The sequence below is a fragment of the Lissotriton helveticus genome, chromosome 1_1 (genome assembly GCF_964261635.1).
Source record: "Lissotriton helveticus chromosome 1_1, aLisHel1.1, whole genome shotgun sequence".
NCBI classification, from domain to species: Eukaryota; Metazoa; Chordata; class Amphibia; order Caudata; family Salamandridae; genus Lissotriton; species Lissotriton helveticus.
The window spans coordinates 496,768,906-496,790,662 of record NC_136057.1 but is presented as its reverse complement, the minus strand read 5'-3'; the positions used below and the strand labels follow the sequence as shown (position 1 = coordinate 496,790,662).

The window sequence follows — 21,757 nt, the reverse complement described above, 5'->3', positions numbered from 1 at the left end:
GTTAAAATGTATTTCTGTTTTTATCCAGCCCTGAAGATTCGCAGATTGTTCCCTGCGATGAAACACGTGTTGGCTTGTGCTATGGAACAATAAACAGAAGTATCTACACCAACGAAACTGGATATCCATCTGTATATCTCTAACTAAGATTTATTGATTCTTGAAGAGCTAATTGCGTTTGATATTGATGCTAATATTTACAATTTTTTACCTAAGCACTAAACGCACAGCATGATCAGGACATTTGAATGTGTACATGTGCAGGGGCATAGTTGTTTAACTTTCCGTATGTGAAGATCAGCTCGCTGATCGTCCTGTTGGAGCGGTTCTGGGGGTAATACCGCTCGCCTCATTGCCTACACCCAGTAACAATTGAATCCATCATCTAGTGGTAACCCGGGAGATGCGCCTATATAATCTGGAAGATACAAATACCTCTTAGCTGCTTGTGTTATATCGGATTTCCAGAGAGAGCTGCCCCCCACCAACTAATTTCTTTCCTCACCCCTATCAGACTATACAAATTTTCAAACTTTTTCTCACATTATGGATAGGGATAAAGTAGCAGCGGACCTCTTCGAGAATCTAGCTAAAGGCATGCCCACACATACAGCAGCTGCCACTGCAGGTCCCCCTCGCAAAGAGGGTCTCAAAGAAAAATTCAAAAAATTAGAAAGACTCAAGATACAAGAGAACTCACGGTGGTGGGATGCCACCACCCTCAAACAATACATGCGTTTGAAACAAATACCGAGAGGCTTGCGTTCGCAGATTTTTCCGACCCATGACAATCTAGATGTTGATCTCATGAAAAAGTGGGAAGACTCTGTCAACAATAATTCCTTTGTCCTTATGGACATTCTGATAGAAAGTGCAGATCGCAAATCCATCAAATTACAGGGAGAGATCACGATCTTAGAACAGGAAATAAAAGATCTTAACCTACCAGAACCCACTGTTAAAAACTACACTATCTTAGACGAGGTATTGCTAAAACACCAGACAGAAATTAAAAACAGGAAAGCAAGACAAATAAAAAGAGATGATGCTGATTATCGTGAGGGTAGAGTTTTTACCTATGCCCACAAATATGATGCTATGATTCCATCTAACAAAACAGGAAAATCAGGGGGCAATACATCAGCTCCGAGCTCTATCTCATCTAGCAACACATCTCTCAATACTGCAGGTACAAGTGATCCAGAACAGGAGAGAACAGATCTCTCAGAAGCCAATAGTACTCCTTTTTTAGTAGAAATGGAACGTATTCGCAAGGGCAACAGGGTGCAATTCAAAAGAGGCGCACAAACCGACCCACCCACAGGGGGTGCAGGGGTGGGAAATGGAGATTATCGCAAAAAACTAAGATCAGGAGTAACAAGGAAGTAGAGACAGAGAACAAAGAGGTACAAGTAATCAATTTGTCTTCCTTTCCACTCACTCCAGACATGACCAGCCTTCTAGCAAAGGGTCTTAGTTTCAATCCATATTCTACTGGGGACATCTGTCAAATTAAAATAGATCTTTTTAAATTTGTACGGTTGTTGAAACTTAAGAAGCATTTTGCAGGGAAAACTTCTACTACGAGATATGCTAGAAATATCTCTGATGTTTTGGATAATGATGCACACTCAATAAAAGATGTACAAGCAATTCATCTATTGTTGTCTATCACTGAACGAGAGGATAGCCCTTTGGAAATGGAGCAATTACTGGAAGAACTTAACATTGAGACGGATCTCAGGTTTTCTAGTGGCCTGAAGTCCAAATCCACTTGGATACCTACGCTACCTGGTGGCAATAACATCGATAACTTTTACAAACATGTGCTGGATGACTTGAATCATATTAATGTAAAGAAACTTAAAGACACTTTTACTTTCAAAGACAATTTAACTAAAGGAGAACGCAAGGCCCTTATCACACTCACCAATAATTCCACCATTATCATTCGTGAGGCAGATAAGGGAGGAAACATTGTAGTGATGAACGCAGACGACTACAACAATGAGATATTCAATCAGCTAGCAGACGAATCATGCTATAAACTGATTACACAAAACCCTATGGGTGCTCTAACAATTAACATTAATGACCATGTACAAAAATGGAAAGAAGATGGCCTTCTGAATGAGGATGAATATTTATATTTGAAGGTACACAAACCCATATACCCATGGCTGTACACACTCCCTAAAGTTCATAAGGATCTCCCTTTTCCTCCAGGTAGACCAATAGTTTCTGGAATTGGGGGTCCGACAGAGAGACTAGCAGAATATGTGGATGTGTTTTTGGGTCCCCTGGTGAGAAATTTACCGTCTTATATCCAAGACTCCAAACACATTCTTAACCTTTTGAGTGACTTGGAATGGCAACCAGACACCACCTTGGTTACCATGGATGTGGTAGCACTCTACACCAGCATCAATCCGAGTTTAGGGGTGGAAGCAATTACTCGAGTCCTATCAAACCGGCCGGCATCCCTTTGGGCACACACGCAGATGCTCATCACCATGATGAATCTCATATTGAACAATAACTTCTTCATTTTTCACAAACAATGGTATCAACAGAAACGAGGAGTAGCCATGGGCTCTAAGTTCTCACCATCTTTCGCTAACCTGTTTATGGGTGCATTTGAAGCAGACCACATTTGGGGCACAAAAGGCAGTCTATATACTGACTCAATCTTGTTTTGGGGTCGGTACATAGACGACTGTATCCTACTATGGACTGGCTCCGACAAATTACTGCAGAGTTTCTTCAACCATCTTAACTCTAATCTGTGGGAACTGAGTTTTACTATGAAATATAGCAAGACTAACATAGAATTTTTAGACCTAGAACTCTATGTGAAAGATAACACCTTACAAAGTAAGTTACATAGAAAACCAACATCCTGCAATTCTGTGCTACGAGCAGACAGTTATCACCCATTTCATCAAATCAGATCTATACCTTTTGGAGAATTTCTCCGCGCTAGACGGAACTGTAGTGAAGATAACGAGTTTGACTTCACGTTGAAAGACATGAATAGGCGCTTTGTGAAACGTGGCTATTCTAAAACAATCCTCACGAAAGCAAGTAAGAAATCGAAAAAAATCAAGAGAGTAGAAACTCTAAAAGGAAAATCCAACCAAAAATTGCCAGATAAAACAATGAGATTAATTACAGAGTTTAATGCACTCCATCATCAGATCAGGAATAGCATGACCAGACACTGGCGTCTGCTTAAAGAAGACACAATCTTAAAAGACATGATCCCAGAAACTCCGCAGATCACCTTTCGCAAAGGGAGAAACCTAAGGAATAGACTTAGTCCCACTGTTCCTCGCAGTGACATGGCTCCTAACTGGCTAACTCAAAAGAGTAATGGCTTTTTCAAATGTGGTCTCTGCACTATGTGCAAGTGGGCTAAGCATAACACTAAGCATTTCATGGGCCCTTCTGAAGAAACATATGACATCAGGGTCCACATCAATTGTACCACTAAATACGTAATTTACATCATTGAATGTATATGTGGCAAGCAATACGTTGGGAGCACAATCAGAGCTTTGAACCCGGGAGATGCGCCTATATAATCTGGAAGATACAAATACCTCTTAGCTGCTTGTGGTTTCACTGGACTATTGCCCCCCCCTCATTGCCATCTTGCGACGCGGTGCCAGGACTCTAGGACTGCCGCCAACACAAGGACTATTGCAGAGGAGCATCGTGAGCTCCCAACCCTACTGGCGCGTGGTGGTCGTCTGGTCGGGTGTGGATTGTGCACTAGCTACTGCTCCCATAAAGAGCGAGATCACCCTTGCTGAAGTTGTTGGGAGGATCGGTGTACTTGCGGCTGAGGTGAACAGTGTACATCGCATTTGCACCCAACACTGCGGCTACGCCATCGAGTGGCGCGACCGGAGGGGCAGGAGGAAGCATAACTTGATAACCATAGCGCCGCGGCCTCTATCGCTGAAGGGGCTCTTGGCCCGGGCCTAGACGCGGGCTGATTGGGGAGGACACCTTTCAAATCGGCGGCTTTAGAGCGGCGTCTGCAAGGTGAGCGGGCGGCATCCTGAGCCCCTGCGGGTCCGTGGCGGACCTTTTCTGTGACATACCGGTCAATCGAAATTGGCTGGGAAAGTACGCAGCAATAAGGAACCTACGCGCGTGAGCCACTGCAGTGTGATAGTTGGGGCTCAGTAGTGTGGATTGTCGGGCAAGTTGGAAAGCACTAAATACACTAAACATCGGTCCGGAAGGGCGCTGTAGCGAGGAGAACGCACTGGTTCACAGGAGCGGGCAAGCACAAGATAGGCGGCTGGAATATCCCCTCAAGCGCCCGAACCATCACCACGGGGCAGGGACCCTGAAAGCTCAATGTGCGCGGATATCAGAGAAATGCTGGTATCTATGGAGAAAGGACTGCAAGACAGTATGGCGTCTATTGGTTCCAAAATCGATGCTCTTACCTATCGCATGGATCGTATGTCAGAGCGGGTGGACAAACACACTCGGAACGTCTTGACATGTCAGAGAGGCATCTCACTGAAGTGGATGAAGCGCAAACGGAATGGGACAAAGACCGTAAGCAGTTTGGTAGGCTCCTTCAGGTTATTCAGGATAAGTCGGAGGACTTGGAAGCCCGCTCGAGGCGCTCGAATATTCGCATCACGGGGGTTGCGGAGACGACGCAAACCGGTAAAATGGAACTCTTTGTGGAGAAACTTCTAATTACTCTCTTGGGGGAGGACGTCTTCTCACCTATGTTTATCGTGGAAAGAGCCCACCGCACGCTGGGACCTCGCCCGCGTCCGGGGGCACCCCCGAGACCGATAATAGCAAAACTGCTGAACTACAGAGACAGAGATACAGCGGTGCGGGTGGCAAGAGACAAAGGAAAGCTGCAGTACGAAGGCATGGATATCTCCTTATACCTGGACTTACCCGCGAAAGTTCAAGAGGAAAGAAGACACTTAGCGCCGTACAAGAAGCAACTTCGTGAACTAGGGCTGGACTACGCGATGTTATACCCGGCGAAGCTGCGGATCAATAGACGAGGTCACTCACATTTTTTCACGGACCCCAGAGAGCTCCAGAAATCCTTAAAGGAATGGTCTAAGGAACAGAGGAACCGCCCGAGAAGCCAAAACGGAGAATAGGAAGATGCTTCCCAATTGGACGAGCAAGAATAGTATGGCTGTTGGCAACTCAGGCTTACTCACTGTGGGTCTATCGAAGGTTGAACAGAGGGGTAGGTACAGGAACCCCTACTGTAGAGTAACTCTGGGAGTTGTGCAGCATCGACTTCTGGGACCTGAGGGGACATGTAAAGAGACTGTGATGCTACGACTGGGTGAGATCTTTACATTATATCTGTATCCGGCAGCTGACATGTTAAATTGGCTATTTGTTCGTGAAGATGACGGCAGGGTATACTTTAATGCATGTAATGCTTGAACTTTAATACTGCTATGTGGCTCATAGAGACATTGGGGAGACGCCCTTTGAAGTCCCACCGAATATAGATGTTGACTCACGTTGATAAGTGCTTAGGGGGTAATGGTGCGGGGGCGGTCTGGAGGTACACGTTGCTGAAGTATGGTTTTTTGTTTCTTCTGGTAACCTCTGCCCTAGCGCTATTAGCTCACATGGTCCCTAGTGGGGCCAGTTTGGGGTTTGTTCAGGGAGTTGTCAGGGGGGGGGGGAAGATGAGGGGAGAGATGGGGTACTGCCTGGCCAGGTTGGGGGTGGTCGGCTGTGGGTGGGGGGTGAGTGAGATGGGGGGGGAGTTTCGGTTTTGGGGTGGGGGAGCTGAAAGTTACGCCAAGCAGAGTGCTTCCTGGTTCTATTTATCGTAGACTGACTATCATTGCCATCGCCCCACAGAATATGGGACACAGGGGCTGGAGAATCCCGTTTGATAACTATACAACCTCTCAGCTGAGATGACAGGCACAAGTGGAACGACAGTAGAAGGTGATTCTGATTCTCTGAGAGCGCTGACCTGGAATGTGAGAGCTCAACGATTATCGCAAACTTAGAAATGTGTTAAATTATCTATATAGTCATCACATTGACCTCGCCCTTATACAAGAAACCCACCTCCCACTTGCGAGTAAGATGCTATTAGCTAAAGGGTTCGGGGGTAACAGTGTGGCTGCAGGGTTTACTACACACTCCAGGGGGGTGGTCACATGGGTCAACCCTAGATCTAAATTAAACTTAACAATGATTGAGGCGGACTCGGAAGGCCGCTATTTAATTGCCAGGTGTGTTGGCAAAGGACATGATCTTGTAGTGGTTAATGTATATGGCCCCAACTACGACAAACCCATTATGCTGCCCTTGCTGCTCTCTGCAGATCCCATGTTAGCTCTAAAATGCTGTGGGGGGGTGATTTTAATTTCGTGATAAACCCGGATAGATCGGCAGGGCCAACCTGATGACCAGCAGCCGCGGCCCTCTACATGCAGGCGGAGCTTGTCAAATTAGATCTTGTTGACATCTGGAGGCACAAGCATCCCACAAGGGGCGGATATACACACTATTTGGCCTATCATGATGTCCATACAAGAATAGACTACTGGCTGGCATCCCAGTCAATACTAAAATGCATTAAGGGGTGTACGATATTAACGCGTACCCTCTCAGACCACTCTCCCTTACTCTTGGTACTGGAAACGCCGGTGAAGAGAATCCCTCCATTTACATGGCGATTTCCCCCTTATTCCCTATTAGATGAAGTATTTAGAGGTGAATTGGCGGAAGATATAGACAGTTTTTTTTAGATCAATTTGGGGTCTGTTGATAGTTTTCAGACGGTGTGGGACACATTCAAGGTGTATATTCGGGGTATAGCAATGGCAAAACACTCTAGTGTGCTCAAGTCTATAAGGCAAAGACTGAAGCATCTTGAAACCCAACTGTCGGACCTAGAAATGCAACAGCAGAACGCCTCTGATACTGACACTGCAGAGCGAATCAAAATGCTAATCACAGAATATAATGAGGAGGCGGATAGGGAAGTACAGCACATGGGCAAATACGCCACGGCTCGCACATATGCTGGCTAGAATAATGCGTAATAACAGACGACCACTGGTGATAGATGAACTGATAACATCCACAGGGGAGGTAATCACTGACGAAGCGGAGATCCTCGAAGAATTCAAAGATTACTATTCTGGGCTGTACAAGTCCAGATCCGCACAGGTGGAGGAGGAAATCGACGATTATCTTAGTTACATTAAAATGCCCTTTTTGTCGAATGCCCAAAGGGAATTTCTGATGATGTATAACACAGAAACCCAGGGGGTCTTAACAGCCTATCTCATTAAGCTGAGCTGTCAGTTACGACTTGTCAAAATCTCGGACTGTTTTAAATCACATTGAGAACAGCCTTTTATAAACAAAAGTGGAAACTTTGTTGATAGGGGACACAGTAATTCAAGTGATCATACAAAGATGGTTTAAAAAATCCAAAACAGTATTGCAAAGGGTTTCCATCAAATTGACTTAATGATCAATCCTATCATCTGGCCAACCCAGGTGTAAGCAAGGCTAGTCCCCTGATCATTGGGACCTTATAAGCCACACCATTTGTTGCTGGTTGAGGATTTGGTCCGCCAACACAAATGAGCCGTCAATGATGGCTGATCTTTGATGGTCAAGTAAATAACAGTGCAACATAAGACAAAAGTGGTGTTGGAAGAGTATGATATATCCGAGTTATTTTGAGACTGGACTCACGGAGTCTGTGCACAAGGGTCTTTACACAAGTGTGGATCTATAGATATAGCAGAGTTGCGAAAGAGGTATATTTTGGGGCATTTGGGTTAAGAGTGTTACCCTGTTGTATTTACACTGCAGAGCGAATGTTGTCTTTATTGAACCGGGGCATAGGAAATGTCGCCTATGTTGACCATGTACAAAAGAAATGTTACCTTTAGTGAACATTTGCCCCAGAAGTGTTACCTGTAGTGACCTGAAGTTATAGAAACTGTTCATTCTGCACCCTGTGCGAGCTTTGCAGTCCTTATTCTGACAAGAGATAGATAAAGATACTTGTTTTTGGTAAATGGAACTGGAGTGGTGTCTCTTTATTGCGTGTGCTTTACTGGGTCAGTGTGAGTGTATGCTGCACAACTACTTCACACATAGCTTCCGGCGTGCCTTTCCGCCTCGCGCCAAGCTACCGCGTCGGAGTCGGTGGTCCCTGGGACCTTTCGGGTCTAACACACTGGGTTACGTAATAAACAACTTTATGCACCTCCCCATTTCCCCATATGTATTGCTGCATACCTGCCACCTTACAAACTAATGTTATTGTGTGAGGAGAGTGTGGGGCCTCGGACGGAGAGCTACCTAAGAGGCACTATGCCCCTCACCAAGCCCCCACGTCCTCCATCCTCCTCCCCCCACCCGGACGCCCTCCAAAAAAAGGTAATCGAGGCTGTCGCCATGTCATGGGGTGTTTACACACCTTTTATCGGACAACAGCAACTACCATCTCACAAAACAAGCTTATTTTCCTTGCCACCATGTGATTTCAGCTCCTTGCTGGGTGACCGTGTGAAGGGACTGAAAATCGTGTGACACATGGTTGTACCGTGAGAGTTGGTAGGTCTGTTGCTGCTTTTAGTTGTGTTTGTACTCAGTACCTGCCAGAAAACTAAAGGAACCCACTACATGGAAACCGGTTTTGCACCGTCCCCCACTCTCCCCACCCACACACTCCAAATCTAACCCTAACAAGTAGTCCTGTCTGAACTACTCGACCATGTCACCTCTGTAAGGGAACACAAGCAAAGCAACATGTTTTGTTCTTTTTGGTTCTCATGAATGAGCCCTAGCCGGAGTTCTAAACACAACAAACCAGAGGGCCAGTGGTTCATTTGAGGGCTGGCACTTATTCATCGGACATCTCTGGCGCGAGGCTGACAGCGCTGGCTGAGAGCTGAAAAGCGCTTTGGGCACAGGCACTCGTTAATTTACATAATTAAGCACACATCTGGGCATGCCGTTGTCACTAGCGGGGCTCACTGAAAAAACAAAAAGTGAGGGTTAGAAATGGTTTATTTATTCATGCTACTGGTAATTACTCTAGGCAGCAGTCCCATTCAAAGTAGCCGAGACATAAATGTTCACGCTGAACTGTCCCGTTTGGGGCACAGCCAAGGCTGACTTGCATAGGTTTTGTCCCAATCTAGAATGGAACATGAACAAAGCAAACATTCTCGAATACGGTCCGAAGACACTTCCAGTAGGCTATGATGAATTGAAACATTTCATGCATCACTTTTTTTGATTTTCTCAGTGAGTACAAATGTGTTTTGGCTCAGAGTTCATTCCACTGCTGTACACATTTACTTGCGTTTAGGTTCGCTGAAGATGCAATTCTTCTCTTCGAATGGAACAATGCAAAAACTGTAAAAACACTATCCAACAAGCGCAGCATTTTTATTTACAAGGGAAGTACTCTCTGGTGCTTGTTTATGCCGTCTGATCACGCGCATTCATTTTCATATACAAAGGCGTTATTTCCTAGATTCTTTGGCACACATATTCTTTATAATTTACTCACATAACACGCTTCCCTGCTGCAGTTAAATGGACGAATCCTAACCTGAGCATGAAGGAGAGAGCCAAGATGAATGCCCCCAGCACATTATTGATTAGGTTTCATGATGGCCATGTAATTGGAAGAGGAGCAGCTTTCTAAGATGCACTGCCAGGGAAGGGCCACGTACAAAAGTGCACTGCCAAGTTCTAGCCGAAAACGAGGAGGTGGTGCAGTGCAGTGGCTGCAACCGCAGCAGGCACGAAGAGCAATCCCTGGCTTTCAGTCGGTCCCTCATGTAATCAAATATGTCCAGGACAAGATGTGACTCGAGCAGCACAGTTTAAAGTCCTGCCAAAACCCAATGCTTCGCCAGCCATGACATGGTTCCAATGTATGAAGTTACGTAAGGTCCATCTCCGCCCTAAAGAGAGACAAACCAGTTACAAAGCTATAGGTGGTGTTGAGGGGGAGGACTTACCCCGTGCATCCGCCTTCCAGCCTCGCCGGTGAGCATGGGAAAACACAGTCACTGGAACCAAGCTATACCGGGCTGATGAGCCCTAGGTAGGGTAAAACCGGGCCTGGGGTCCTTGTGTTCTGTCTGGTTCACAGAGGACATGGCTTTGCAGTTCACCCTGCACTGTTCCCATTGGAGCACGGTAAAGACTGATTTGCATATGGCTCAGTCCACATTGAGGTGGCATGGTCTGCAAAATAACGATGGACTGTGATGTGGCCTGAGTAATTACAAGTGACTGAGATTAATTCAAGCAATCCATCCAGCATTTTTTCTACACTTATGCAGGAGAAAATGACACGATGAGAATCTCACACCTTAGGAAAAAGTGTCCTAACAATCAATTGAAGGACCTTCCACGCATCCAAACTATAATGTAACAATAGTTCTTAAATGAATGAGCAAACATGCCATATGGACTGTCACGTATAATGTGTGCATTTGCACAGATCAATTCAGCTCAGTAAGTAGCACCCGTGCGCATAGGCTTTGGGTACATGACGTTCCGCAGAGGAAGACAAAACATGCATATAACCAATATTTATTAGAAACTGTAAGCGTTTAAAGCAACCATTAGCATTCATTTTAAATATAAAGCACAATGGGCGTCCAATGTAGTAAGAAAGAAAGTTGTCAACCAACTGAATGCAACTCTTTATTAAATACAGTTCTCAGCAGAGTTGCTTCTGGGGGTAAACATCTTGCCCAAAAGGTTTATGCAAATATATTCTATTCATTCGACTGCATCTTATTATAGTCTTAGATAAAGTACACATAGTGTCTTGTGATCAATCATTGGTTTGTATATAGTTTAATAAGTGATTGAAAAAAACCTCTAAAAAAACAAAAGTTTAAAGGAGGGGAAAATTCTTATCTACAAATTGTATGCAAGAAACAATGCACTTACATGAAAGTAATGTCAAACATTTAATCATAAAGATCCATATAATTAAATAATGATCTCAAACATAAACGAGTTTGAATTCACAAACAACTGCAACATTTGAACAATTTTATGTACGAAAAATGTTAAATGTTCTAAAAGTAAGCATTTATCAATTTGTTAATCATTTAACAACGCTGATGTGCAAATGATTGGAAACCATTGGGTTTCTGATTTAAACAGCACTTGCATACCCATGGTATGCATGTGATGCACATGAAGTCTTTTGGTTTTGCCTGAAAAATGGTCTGTTAATACTTATCATTTATATCCTGTTGTATCCTATTGTTTAAACAAAATATCAAGACCAACAGGGAAGTGAGCCTAAGCAAGAAAGGGACTAGCCCAAACGTACAAATGCAGTAGTGTTAATTCATTTTATGCTGTGCTGTGTGAAGCAACGGCTTGAAGTGGTGATGAGGCCTCTCCATTGCCAAGAGGCCCATCTGCAAACGCCTTACTTCAGTGACACAATTGTCAATTCCCTTTGCTTGAGTTGTGTCCTGGCAGCAAGCAGATGTAAAATGCCAAAGTGTGTTTGCTCACAGCTAGCTACAAGACTGAAGAGATAAGGGAAACAAAAATGCACTTGCATGTCACTATACACATCACAAAGAAATAAAATTAGGTTTTAAAGTGTTTTGGACTTTTAAGCTCTGCTTCCATCTTTGGTGAGAAGGTCTCCACATATTATGTAGGAATGGCACAAAGTGTGACACATTATACCAATACCACACATATCAAAGAGAAGGGGTAGATAAGAACTCTTTATAGAAGACCATCAGACCTCTAGAAATAAGACATAGCACTTAACTCTCATAGCACTATTTACGTGAACTGTTGATGAGAAAGAAAATACCTCTGTATGGAAAAGGATGAGTGCCCCTGCCGGGAGAGCACAACTGTACGTTTCTCTGGATCGACACTGCTGATTTTTGTTGTCACAGGTAAACACGGATCATGCGTGTGCACCATGACATAGCCCGTTTTATGGATTGCGGTTTGGTTGGACTGGAGGGGGCCCACAATGCGACCATCATAGTGGTGGAAAGTTACTGCCTTCACCAGGAGTTATATTCAGCAAATGACTGTGGTTTACTTGGGATAGCATTGAACTAGAGGAGAAACGCTTTGCAATTAAATCACAGCAAATATAAGAAAAAATGCAATCAATTAATAAAACCCAACACACGAAGAAACTCCCAAAGGAGATTATTAAAGAAACAAATCATACAATTTCCATTCTTATCCAGTTAATCCCAACCCATACGTTTACTAGCCACCCAGCTTAAAATATGAGATGTCAGAATTTGGTCAGACATAACGTTCTTTAATCAAAGCAAGTAATTATGAAGCAACACATATAATGCTGATACACAGTATAAAGAATGAATGGCTACCACTGATTTAACAACGACACAGGGTGTTTTTTGCCTGTTAGGATTTATTAATGGATTTTGTTTTTTCTTATTTCATGACTTATCTCATTTCATTGCATAGCAACATCATCAAATAAATTTATGGATGGAGTGTTAGAACTTTTCCAACACTCATCCCCAGTCACAGGGTTCAATCCATCATTATTTTGCTCGCCACGTCACCCCAGTTGGGATTCAGCCATATGCAATTCAGTCTTCTCAGGGTTATTGGGTCGACTCTGTATGTTATTACCATTCACCAAGAGTTAAGCAGTATGAGAGCGGTGGTGACAGCATACCTTGTGTTGATCAGTAGGAGTGAACAGTTCCTTTTTAACCTGTGTTACTGGAGAGAGGCATACAGGTTCACTCACTTTTTATAGTTCCGGTGCTGTGCGCTTAACTTACCCCTGGCCTATATTAGTTAGTTGTGTTGTGCTGTGGAGTGCAGGAGTGGTGACTCATGCACTGGTTGTATGTGGTGTAGCTGGGAAGGATACAGTACAGGGATAGAGCAGTGTTGTGCAGTGTGTGCATGGTGAGTGCACGTACTGGGTGTATGAGTAACTGCAAGGAGTCCAGTATATGAAAAATGCAGTGCTGTACAATGAGTACATGTACTGGGTGTATGTGTATCCTGCGAGGAGTACTGTGCATGGAGGTGTAGTGTTGTGAGAGCACGCATTGTGACTGTGTGCGCTCGTTGAGGTGTGCCTGCAAGTAACACCCCATACAGAAAGGCTAGAGTACTGAGCAGTGCATGCAGAATGAATGTGTGAGCTGAGTGTATGTGTGCCTGTGGTGACACAATACATGAGAGTAGAGTGCTGTACAGTGTGTTATGTATACATACACTAACTGCAAGTGTGCTTGTAATGGTGCATTACATGGAGGACCCGAGTTCCATTTTGGGAGGACACAGCCTGCCTGGTGAAGACAAGGAGGTAGAGGAATTGCCCCAGACATATTTGTGTATTGCTGCATTCCAGTTTGCTGGGTGGAACATACTGGAGGATGGAGAGTCAGGCTCCCCCTGTACACTTCAAAGGGTTCCCTTTGATTTAGTGAAAGATCACAAGGAAAGGGACTTGACAAATCTCAGGAAGGAGAAGTGGCTGACAAGGGAATCGTAAAGAGTGGGACTAGGAGCCAGAGATTAAGTTATTGATGCACATATCACTCTGGTGGATATCCTGTTTTGAAATTTAGTCATTCCCATGGCCTGTGTTGTTGGATTATCATTTCAGAGTCTTTACTGCTATGACAGATGGCTTTTGAAGAGGAACAGGGAGAGGAGTAGTATGTAATTCAAAAGAAGCAGAACCCCAGAGTAAAACTTTAAAGAACTAGACACTAATTCAAATTTGGTGTCTGAAAATGAACTATAAGACCAGAGGTTGGAACCCTCAAATTTGTCATCTGCCAACCTGCCAGATGGGCTGTGTGAAATGGGGAAGCGCTTTAAAACCTCTGTCTGTGATCAAGACCAGGAGCCAATGCCCGCTAGTCATCTTACTGGGTGAGGGGAGATCACCCAAGGAAACCAAGACCACCTGCTCTGGAGCTTGGAGCACAAGCACCTGCCTGTTTGCCAAGAGAAGTGTGCCCTGTGAGGAAGAGGAGATTTCTGGAGAAAGCACGGTCCAGTGGAGAGCCCTATGGAGTGGACTCCTGGTGCAAGTTGTAAGGAGATGTCTGCTGCACTGATCATGTTGTTGCCTATGTGCAGGACTGAGTAGGTAACCCCATATGCCAGGAGAGGGCAGCCATGAAGATATCTGTGTGAAAAGATTAGCGTGCTGTAAGGGCTAAAGTCAGTCAGGAGGGCCGCTGTGGAAAAGGCTAACTTGGGATCAAAGACACCATGGTGGTGACTCCAAATCCTAGAAAGGGCCTCCGTGGTAAGAACTGCCGTGCAGTAAGAGACAAAGATTTGCTTGGCAGTAGTGTGGCAATCCTGTATGCCAAGAGGGGCAGCCGTGAATTATTGAGCTGTGTGGATCAGGCAGGAGTCAGTGATCTGTGAGAAACTCAGGGGTCAGCAGGAGCAACAAGGACTGTACCTGACCCAGTAGACCGAGTGAGTACGCCGTTGTAGCATCACCACCTCAATGAGATCAGGAGCATCAGAAGCACCCCACTGCCCCTTACGAGCTTGGAAATGTTCCCCCACGGAGGAGTGTGGAAACAATTCTGATTGTTGCTGTAGCACAACACATAGACTAAGAAAAGAGACCAGTGCTGCTGCAAATTCCATGTGCTGCTGCAAATTCCATGTGCAGCTGATTCACGTATGAAGGACCGGAGCTGTTCAGAGAGCCCGTCTGACATGGCACACTCCAAGACGCTGCACACATCCTCTCTGCCGGAGTGGGTAAGACCTGTTACAGCCCTACAGGGTCCTTGGGAACTCACTGCTGAAAGTGCTGCCACACTGACAATTTTTTTTACTGTAAATGAAGAGTCAGAGTGGAGTCTAGAGAGAAGTTCTACTGGTGACCATTCCCTGGATGTGGGCACCAGTAAAGGGGAAATAACCCCAATCACATTGTGAAGAAAGGGTAGGAACAGGAACTTACCAATATATGAGCCCCATCTTCAAGGGGAAATGCGGGGAGGCACGGAGAGGCGAGTAGGTACATTGCCACTGAACCTCGCAGTAACTAATACGTTATCTTGCGAGGCTTTTCCTTCCCTCCACCCTGTGAAGCCCAAAAGACCCGAAACAGGAGTTTTTTTGCTTTTCTCCCGCCCATTTGGGTGTGAGTTTTTTGCCTACGACAGATTTTTGTCTGTAGCTTGAAAGAATTTAGGACTGGCAGGACGTTAGTGTGCCCTGACCACCCATTTTCCTACGGTCCTGACGAAAACCCGGTAACTTCCATCTTACGGGTTGAAACATGTAGACCCAACACATAGTGATACACATGGTCATAATATACCTTTCTGTATCCACACACTTGATTTTAATATTGTCCAGTAGCTTGCAAATAAAATTATTTTTCACACAAGTATACCAGGACAATTTTTAACACTTTTTTGTTCACTTCACTCACACGAATACCAGCTCCACTGTAATCCAGGTGTCGCAGCACACCCTGATGGCATTCGGCTATCAGGGTGGACCCCGATGATGAAGCATGTCACCAACTAGGTTGGTGAGTCAGGGTTTTTTTAAACAAAAGAAGGACTCTTTTCTTTTTGTAGTCATCCCACTCAGACTGTTTTCTTTAAGCAGTTTCTGATGGTACTCCTCTTATGTTTTTGTGATGTCTGCGAATGCAACCATCCTTTGAATGAGTAGTGTTAGAAATAAAGTACATTTGGTTATAAAAATAGTATTTGGTTGGACCTTGATTTATCACTGTTGCTGCATGCGTTTTGAGTTATGAGCCGTATTCACAAATCTGTATACACACCTTCTTCACCAAAGGGAGCCTTAGACTTCTCGTGCATATCTACCCCTGACAGTCAAGTGCAGAAGGGGTACTTTGCCAATTGCTCAGGATCCATAATAGGTCAGGCCACAGGACATCAGGAGTAAAAGGTCTCAACACCCCACGGTTGGGCCCGGTGGGCGCAATGACGTTCTTAAAAGTGTTCTGACAACTGATTAAAAACAGGTTGCTTCAAGGTCTATTACAGAAATATATCAAAAACAAAAATACATGAAATATCCATTCAACTCTTGATGTATTTTTTAAAATTTAGTTTATACCTTCTCCATGCGTTCTTTTTTAATGACCAACACGTGTTTTGCGACTTGTTCAAATATACATGGGGCTTCATCAGGGCCAAACACTGATTGAAACTGAAAACGAGCCAATGTCACAACAGTAGCAGACCAAAACGGAAAGGGATGAGCATAAAGATAACAAGAGTGAAATTTGAAAGCATAATTAATACGTTCAAGAGTTGAATAGATATTTAATGTAGTTTTGTCTTTGAAATACTTCTATATTAGATCTCGAAACGACCTGTCTTAAACCAATACCACACTTTATGTAACATTTGTGGCATTTAACATTCAGTATTGGTACTCACTGAAACTAATTTCATCAACTTGAGAAGTTTAAGATTTTCCCAATTAAACCTTCTTTCTATCACTTCGTTTAATAGGAAGACATTCAGACGTTCTAGTTTTTTAACACTAGCCACATGTATCTGGAAAACCCTCCCTTTCTTCCTCTGGTGTGCTTCCTGTTATTCAAAAATGTAGGAAACTCTTAAAGACCTGGCTTTTTAGGGCGGCATACAATTAACTAATCAGAGCATATCATTGAAGTTTTGCTTCTACAGCTCTAGTGCTAAGAGACCTTACAGTGGATATGCACTTTACAGCGCCTAGTAACATAACATAATAATACATTATTGAGTTCAAATCAGCAAAGAATCAAAATTCTACTTTACTGGTTATGCACACTTGCTTTGTAGTGAGGGCATAACGGATTGTGTATCATACCATGACTGTAACTTAAGACCAGCAGGTGACACAAGGATCTTTTCAAAAAAAATATTTATCCACCAAGATCCCCGACTTAAAATACAGACCTGTGCACTACAAGCAATCATTAGCAAATCTTATGATGATTCAACCCTATGTCTAGAGATTGCAAACAGGTTTCCAGCAGGTACATTAACCATCCGAGTTTTCAGTCCTACTGCATGCACAGATGTCTGCAGCAGATGTCCTAAATACCGACCTTAAATGGCAGCTTCTTTAAGGCCTATTAAGTAAGACAGAACAGCGTTCTTGCCAATGGGTGCTGGAGGAGGTGACTGGTGCACCAAATGGTGAAGCTCACAGACCTTGCCTGGCTGTCAAGAGGTCCATCACTTGGCTAACTTGTTTGCTAGTCTGATGCAGACCTCGGAATACGGCCTGTGAGGTTCTTTTTAATCCTTGGTCTTTCCTAGAGAACACTTTCCGGTTCCCCTAATCAGTGTCAAAACTATTTGATCCCTTTCCATTACCCAGATTTGTCCTTCCTAGACTCAGAGCCACTAACCCTTTGCTACTTGCAGCTTTGGTTTGCAAGATCTCTCTTAAGATTCAGGAACACCCTATTCTAAAATAGGAGAAACAGCAGACTTCCCTAATCCAAAGATAGATGTTGAGATAGTACAGCAAATACTAAAAAGTAAAATAAATGGTGCTATTGTTTTTGCAAGGCGTCCAAAGGTTATAGTAAGTGTGTTGTTGACACGTTAATGTAAATGGGGATTGCGATGAGTTAATGACTGTGAGCAGTGCAGTAAGGCTCACTCATATTGGCAAGCAGATCAGTGCTGAAATCACAATAAACCATAAACAGCACACACAGTAGTCATTGTGAACTGCAAAGTTACAGCCAATATTTTTTGTCAGGCGTATCAACAGTTAAGTTCCCATTCCATAGAATAGCATTGCGTAGAAATGAAATCCAAAAGGCAAGATGTGTTCAAGTAGGTTTTTTGAGTGCAGTTGCAAGTAGATGAGTTCTTGTGTAGCAGCCCCACCAGGAGCAGCCTGCCTGCTGCTCAGCCCATTCTCCAACGGTCACACTTCATCTCACATGCATCCAAACATCCCAATCTGCATCATCACTCCAACATTCCATGCAGCACACAGCACGTTCACATTGGCTGAGCAGGTAGAGAGATAAAGGCAGAATATTAACATGAATAAGATACTACACATTGGTCACTGGAGAGGATTGTAAACAGTGACCTGATGCACACCAATAGTTGACAGTATAGTTGAGATGTCACAATGGACATTAATATGTACAAGTATCTACAATTGCAGAAAACGAAAACGATGGTGGTAGGTTTTTTCTTTTATTGAAAGGATGGCCAGCCGACACGTGTTTCGTCGTCAAGTGGTTACAGTGCTTGCACGACTCATCAGGGCTGTAGCGCGAAGGTATACAACCACAGGTCGCTTAGCCGGTGATAATTCCGACCCGGCCTCAGCTCAAGACCAGGTAAGATCAAATCCTGAAGCTAGATGTGGCTCCGAATTCATAAAGGGTTCATGCGACAATAGTGCTTGGCGAAATTTGAACAGTGCTCAAGCCGCCTGTGGTTCGTCAGAGTTACCAATGGTAACAAGCATCCACTGTAGAGTGATTGTAGGTCCGGAAAAATGGGCTCCGTGTTTGTGACGGAAGGACCAATTATCACATGTCGGAGTGTGCTCCGTTTCTTTGGTGATCGGGCGGCAGGACGAGTACTCCTACATGCAGGTTCCGCACCCGGAACCTGCATGTAGGAGTACTCGTCCTGCCGCCCGATCACCAAAGAAACGGAGCACACTCCGACATGTGATAATTGGTCCTTCCGTCACAAACACGGAGCCCATTTTTCCGGACCTACAATCACTCTACAGTGGATGCTTGTTACCATTGGTAACTCTGACGAACCACAGGCGGCTTGAGCACTGTTCAAATTTCGCCAAGCACTATTGTCGCATGAACCCTTTATGAATTCGGAGCCACATCTAGCTTCAGGATTTGATCTTACCTGGTCTTGAGCTGAGGCCGGGTCGGAATTATCACCGGCTAAGCGACCTGTGGTTGTATACCTTCGCGCTACAGCCCTGATGAGTCGTGCAAGCACTGTAACCACTTGACGACGAAACACGTGTCGGCTGGCCATCCTTTCAATAAAAGAAAAAACCTACCACCATCGTTTTCGTTTTCTGCAATTGTAGATACTTGTACATATTAATGTCCATTGTGACATCTCAACTATACTGTCAACTATTGGTGTGCATCAGGTCACTGTTTTTTGTCCTTGTATTGGTGTGCTTTGCACACATTTGGAGGGGTTTAGGGCATTTATCCCCTCACCTGCTTGCACCCTGACCTATCGGTATCTCACACTACCGTGTGCTGTGCGCCTAGTATTTCCCTACCTCTAAAAAACCCCAGTTCTCTTTAGGCTTTACTGGAGAGGATTGTGGTACATTTTATTTGTGAACATCAGGTCACAAACACTTCAATGGTCACAAAGAATAACATAAGCGTAACTTAGGTTTTCATGGCTGATATGTTGCATTGATTTTGTTTTGTTACATTACATTTTAAATGCTACTATATTTATTTTGCGGTGGTACTACTAGAGTCTTGTCATTTTCACTAAGTATCAGTTCTTGCTCTATACTTCACGGTTATGCACATCGTAATAATGAGGTTAGTCTCAACTTTCAGAACACCTCCCATGAGCTGGGTCTACTAATCTGCAGACACTAGAGAGTCAAGGAGACTTGGGTGACAAGGTTTCATTTCAGTACTCAGAATAGTGGTCAGTAGGAACATGGGATCCTCAACCGTGATAGTAGAAGTGCCCCTAAACATTTAGCATAGCTGGAAAAAAGCTAGACAGCACTGTACGCAAATGTCCTTTGTCTATGTAGCACTGTGAAGGTCACAGAGTAAGACATGAACAAGGGGAGGTAGAACACTTGCGTTCACACCCTCACTGATACTCACCACCCATGTTAGCATACATCCAATAGGAAATCCAGAAAATAATACAACAGGTAGAGTGAATTGCATCACTGTGCCTTGGCTTATCAATCCACGTGACCAATAGTTCAACCCGGTTTTCAACAGTATTAAGGTGGGTAAATACAATAGCCCATTCAATGCTCATCCCAACCTCAGTAAAAAATACACTTCCAAACAGGTTCCACTGTGAGTACTTGCAGATAAATCTCATTCACAATCCAGTATACAGCTACCTCTTGTGGTTGACTCAATGCTTGCCTTTGACCCTGTATAGTGCTGCACTGCCTTTTTGGCTGGGTTTGTACTATACGAATATCACATACATACACTGACCGTGCAATAATAGGTCATCTTTCCTGCAGCTTGTATGACTTATGCCCTTTGGCATGAAAAACGATGCTGAAATCCTTTGGGGTCTCATGAACCGGGGTTTACTGAGCACAAACAATTGTTGATCCCACAACTAACTGAGAAGTTCATATTTAATATCTCAAGGCGATTCAAGATAGAAACAGTCCGCGCAAGCAAGCAAAGGTAGAGAGCAACTCAGCTTGGCCTTTCATTATGAATCAGAAGCAGATTAAAGTCTTCCTTTCCATCATAAGGGACTCAAAGGTGTTGATCTTAGTCGAGTGACAACCTCTATACCAGGATGGATGAAGTTTCAAAGGTAGATCCAGTGGGACCCAGAGTGCCAGAAATGTCAAGAATTGCTAATGAAAGCCTCAATTGAAAATGTTAAATTATTTCTGCAGACAGCAACCATGAGTAAGTAAGCAAGTATTATGCTTATAGAGTGCACGAAAGCCGAGGCGTCTTGGCCCTATAGCAGGACACAGGTTTAGCACAGGAGGAGTACCTTACTTCTGCCTGGTAAATTGCCACGTCTTCAGCAACTTCCTGAACCGTGGTCTGGAGGGTTGGACTCTGATGTCATGTGGTAATTCATTCCATAATCTAGACGCACGATATGTCAGGCTTCTACCTCCCCATCTAGCTCTTTCTATTCTGGGTATCTGGACCAGACCTTTGTTGGCTGACCTAAGATTGCACCGAGGAGTATACTGCTCAAATAATTTCTGTAGATCAACTACTCCTCCACCAAACTGGGCGTTGTGTACCAGGCACAAAGCTTTAAACTCAATTTGCTGTTGCACCTGCAGCCAGTGAAGAGTTTTAATGCTGCTAGAGATGTGTTGGAATGTTGGAATGTTTAGCAGCATGCTAGCGGCAGGATTTTGTAAAGATTGAAGTTGACAGTTGGTGCTTGCTAATACCCATAAAGAGGACATTGCAGTAGTCAATTCGTGAAAGAATCAAAGTGCCAACAACCAATATCCATAGATCAGGGGGAATGAAAGGAAACATTTTCCGTAGGACTTTTAAATGGAGGAAGCAGGCTGATGTAAGCTGGTTAATTTGGCCTAGGAAACTTAGTTGATCGTCCAACAAGATTCCCAAGTTCCTGACTTTTCCTGTGGGTACAGGGTATTGTCCTGCCTCTGCCAGCCACCATTCCTGGTTCCAGAGCGGTGCCCCAGTCCCAAACTCCATCACTTCTGTTTTTCCCGTATTTAGCTTAAGATAATTCTGGTGCATCTAATCTAGGATATGTTTTGGACAGCCATGGAATTTCCCTGCGATGGTGTCGCAATTGAAGAGATGGAAATGGCAAGTTATGTGTCATCAGCGTATGACACCAAAAATAAACTCATGTCCACTGGCTCGCTCAGCCAGAGGTGTCTCATAAATGTTGAAACGTGGTGGAGACAAAGCTGACCCCTGGGGAGGGAAAATCTCTCTGAATGATGGTTGTCCCAGCACACCCTT

At 44.1% G+C, this 21,757-nt stretch overlaps 1 protein-coding gene across 2 annotated transcripts in view; it reads right to left on the bottom strand.

Moving 5' to 3' along the window:
- Positions 1-21,757, bottom strand: part of PWP1 (PWP1 homolog, endonuclein) — a 460,981-nt gene that overhangs the window by 422,190 nt on the left and 17,034 nt on the right. The window lies entirely within an intron of this gene.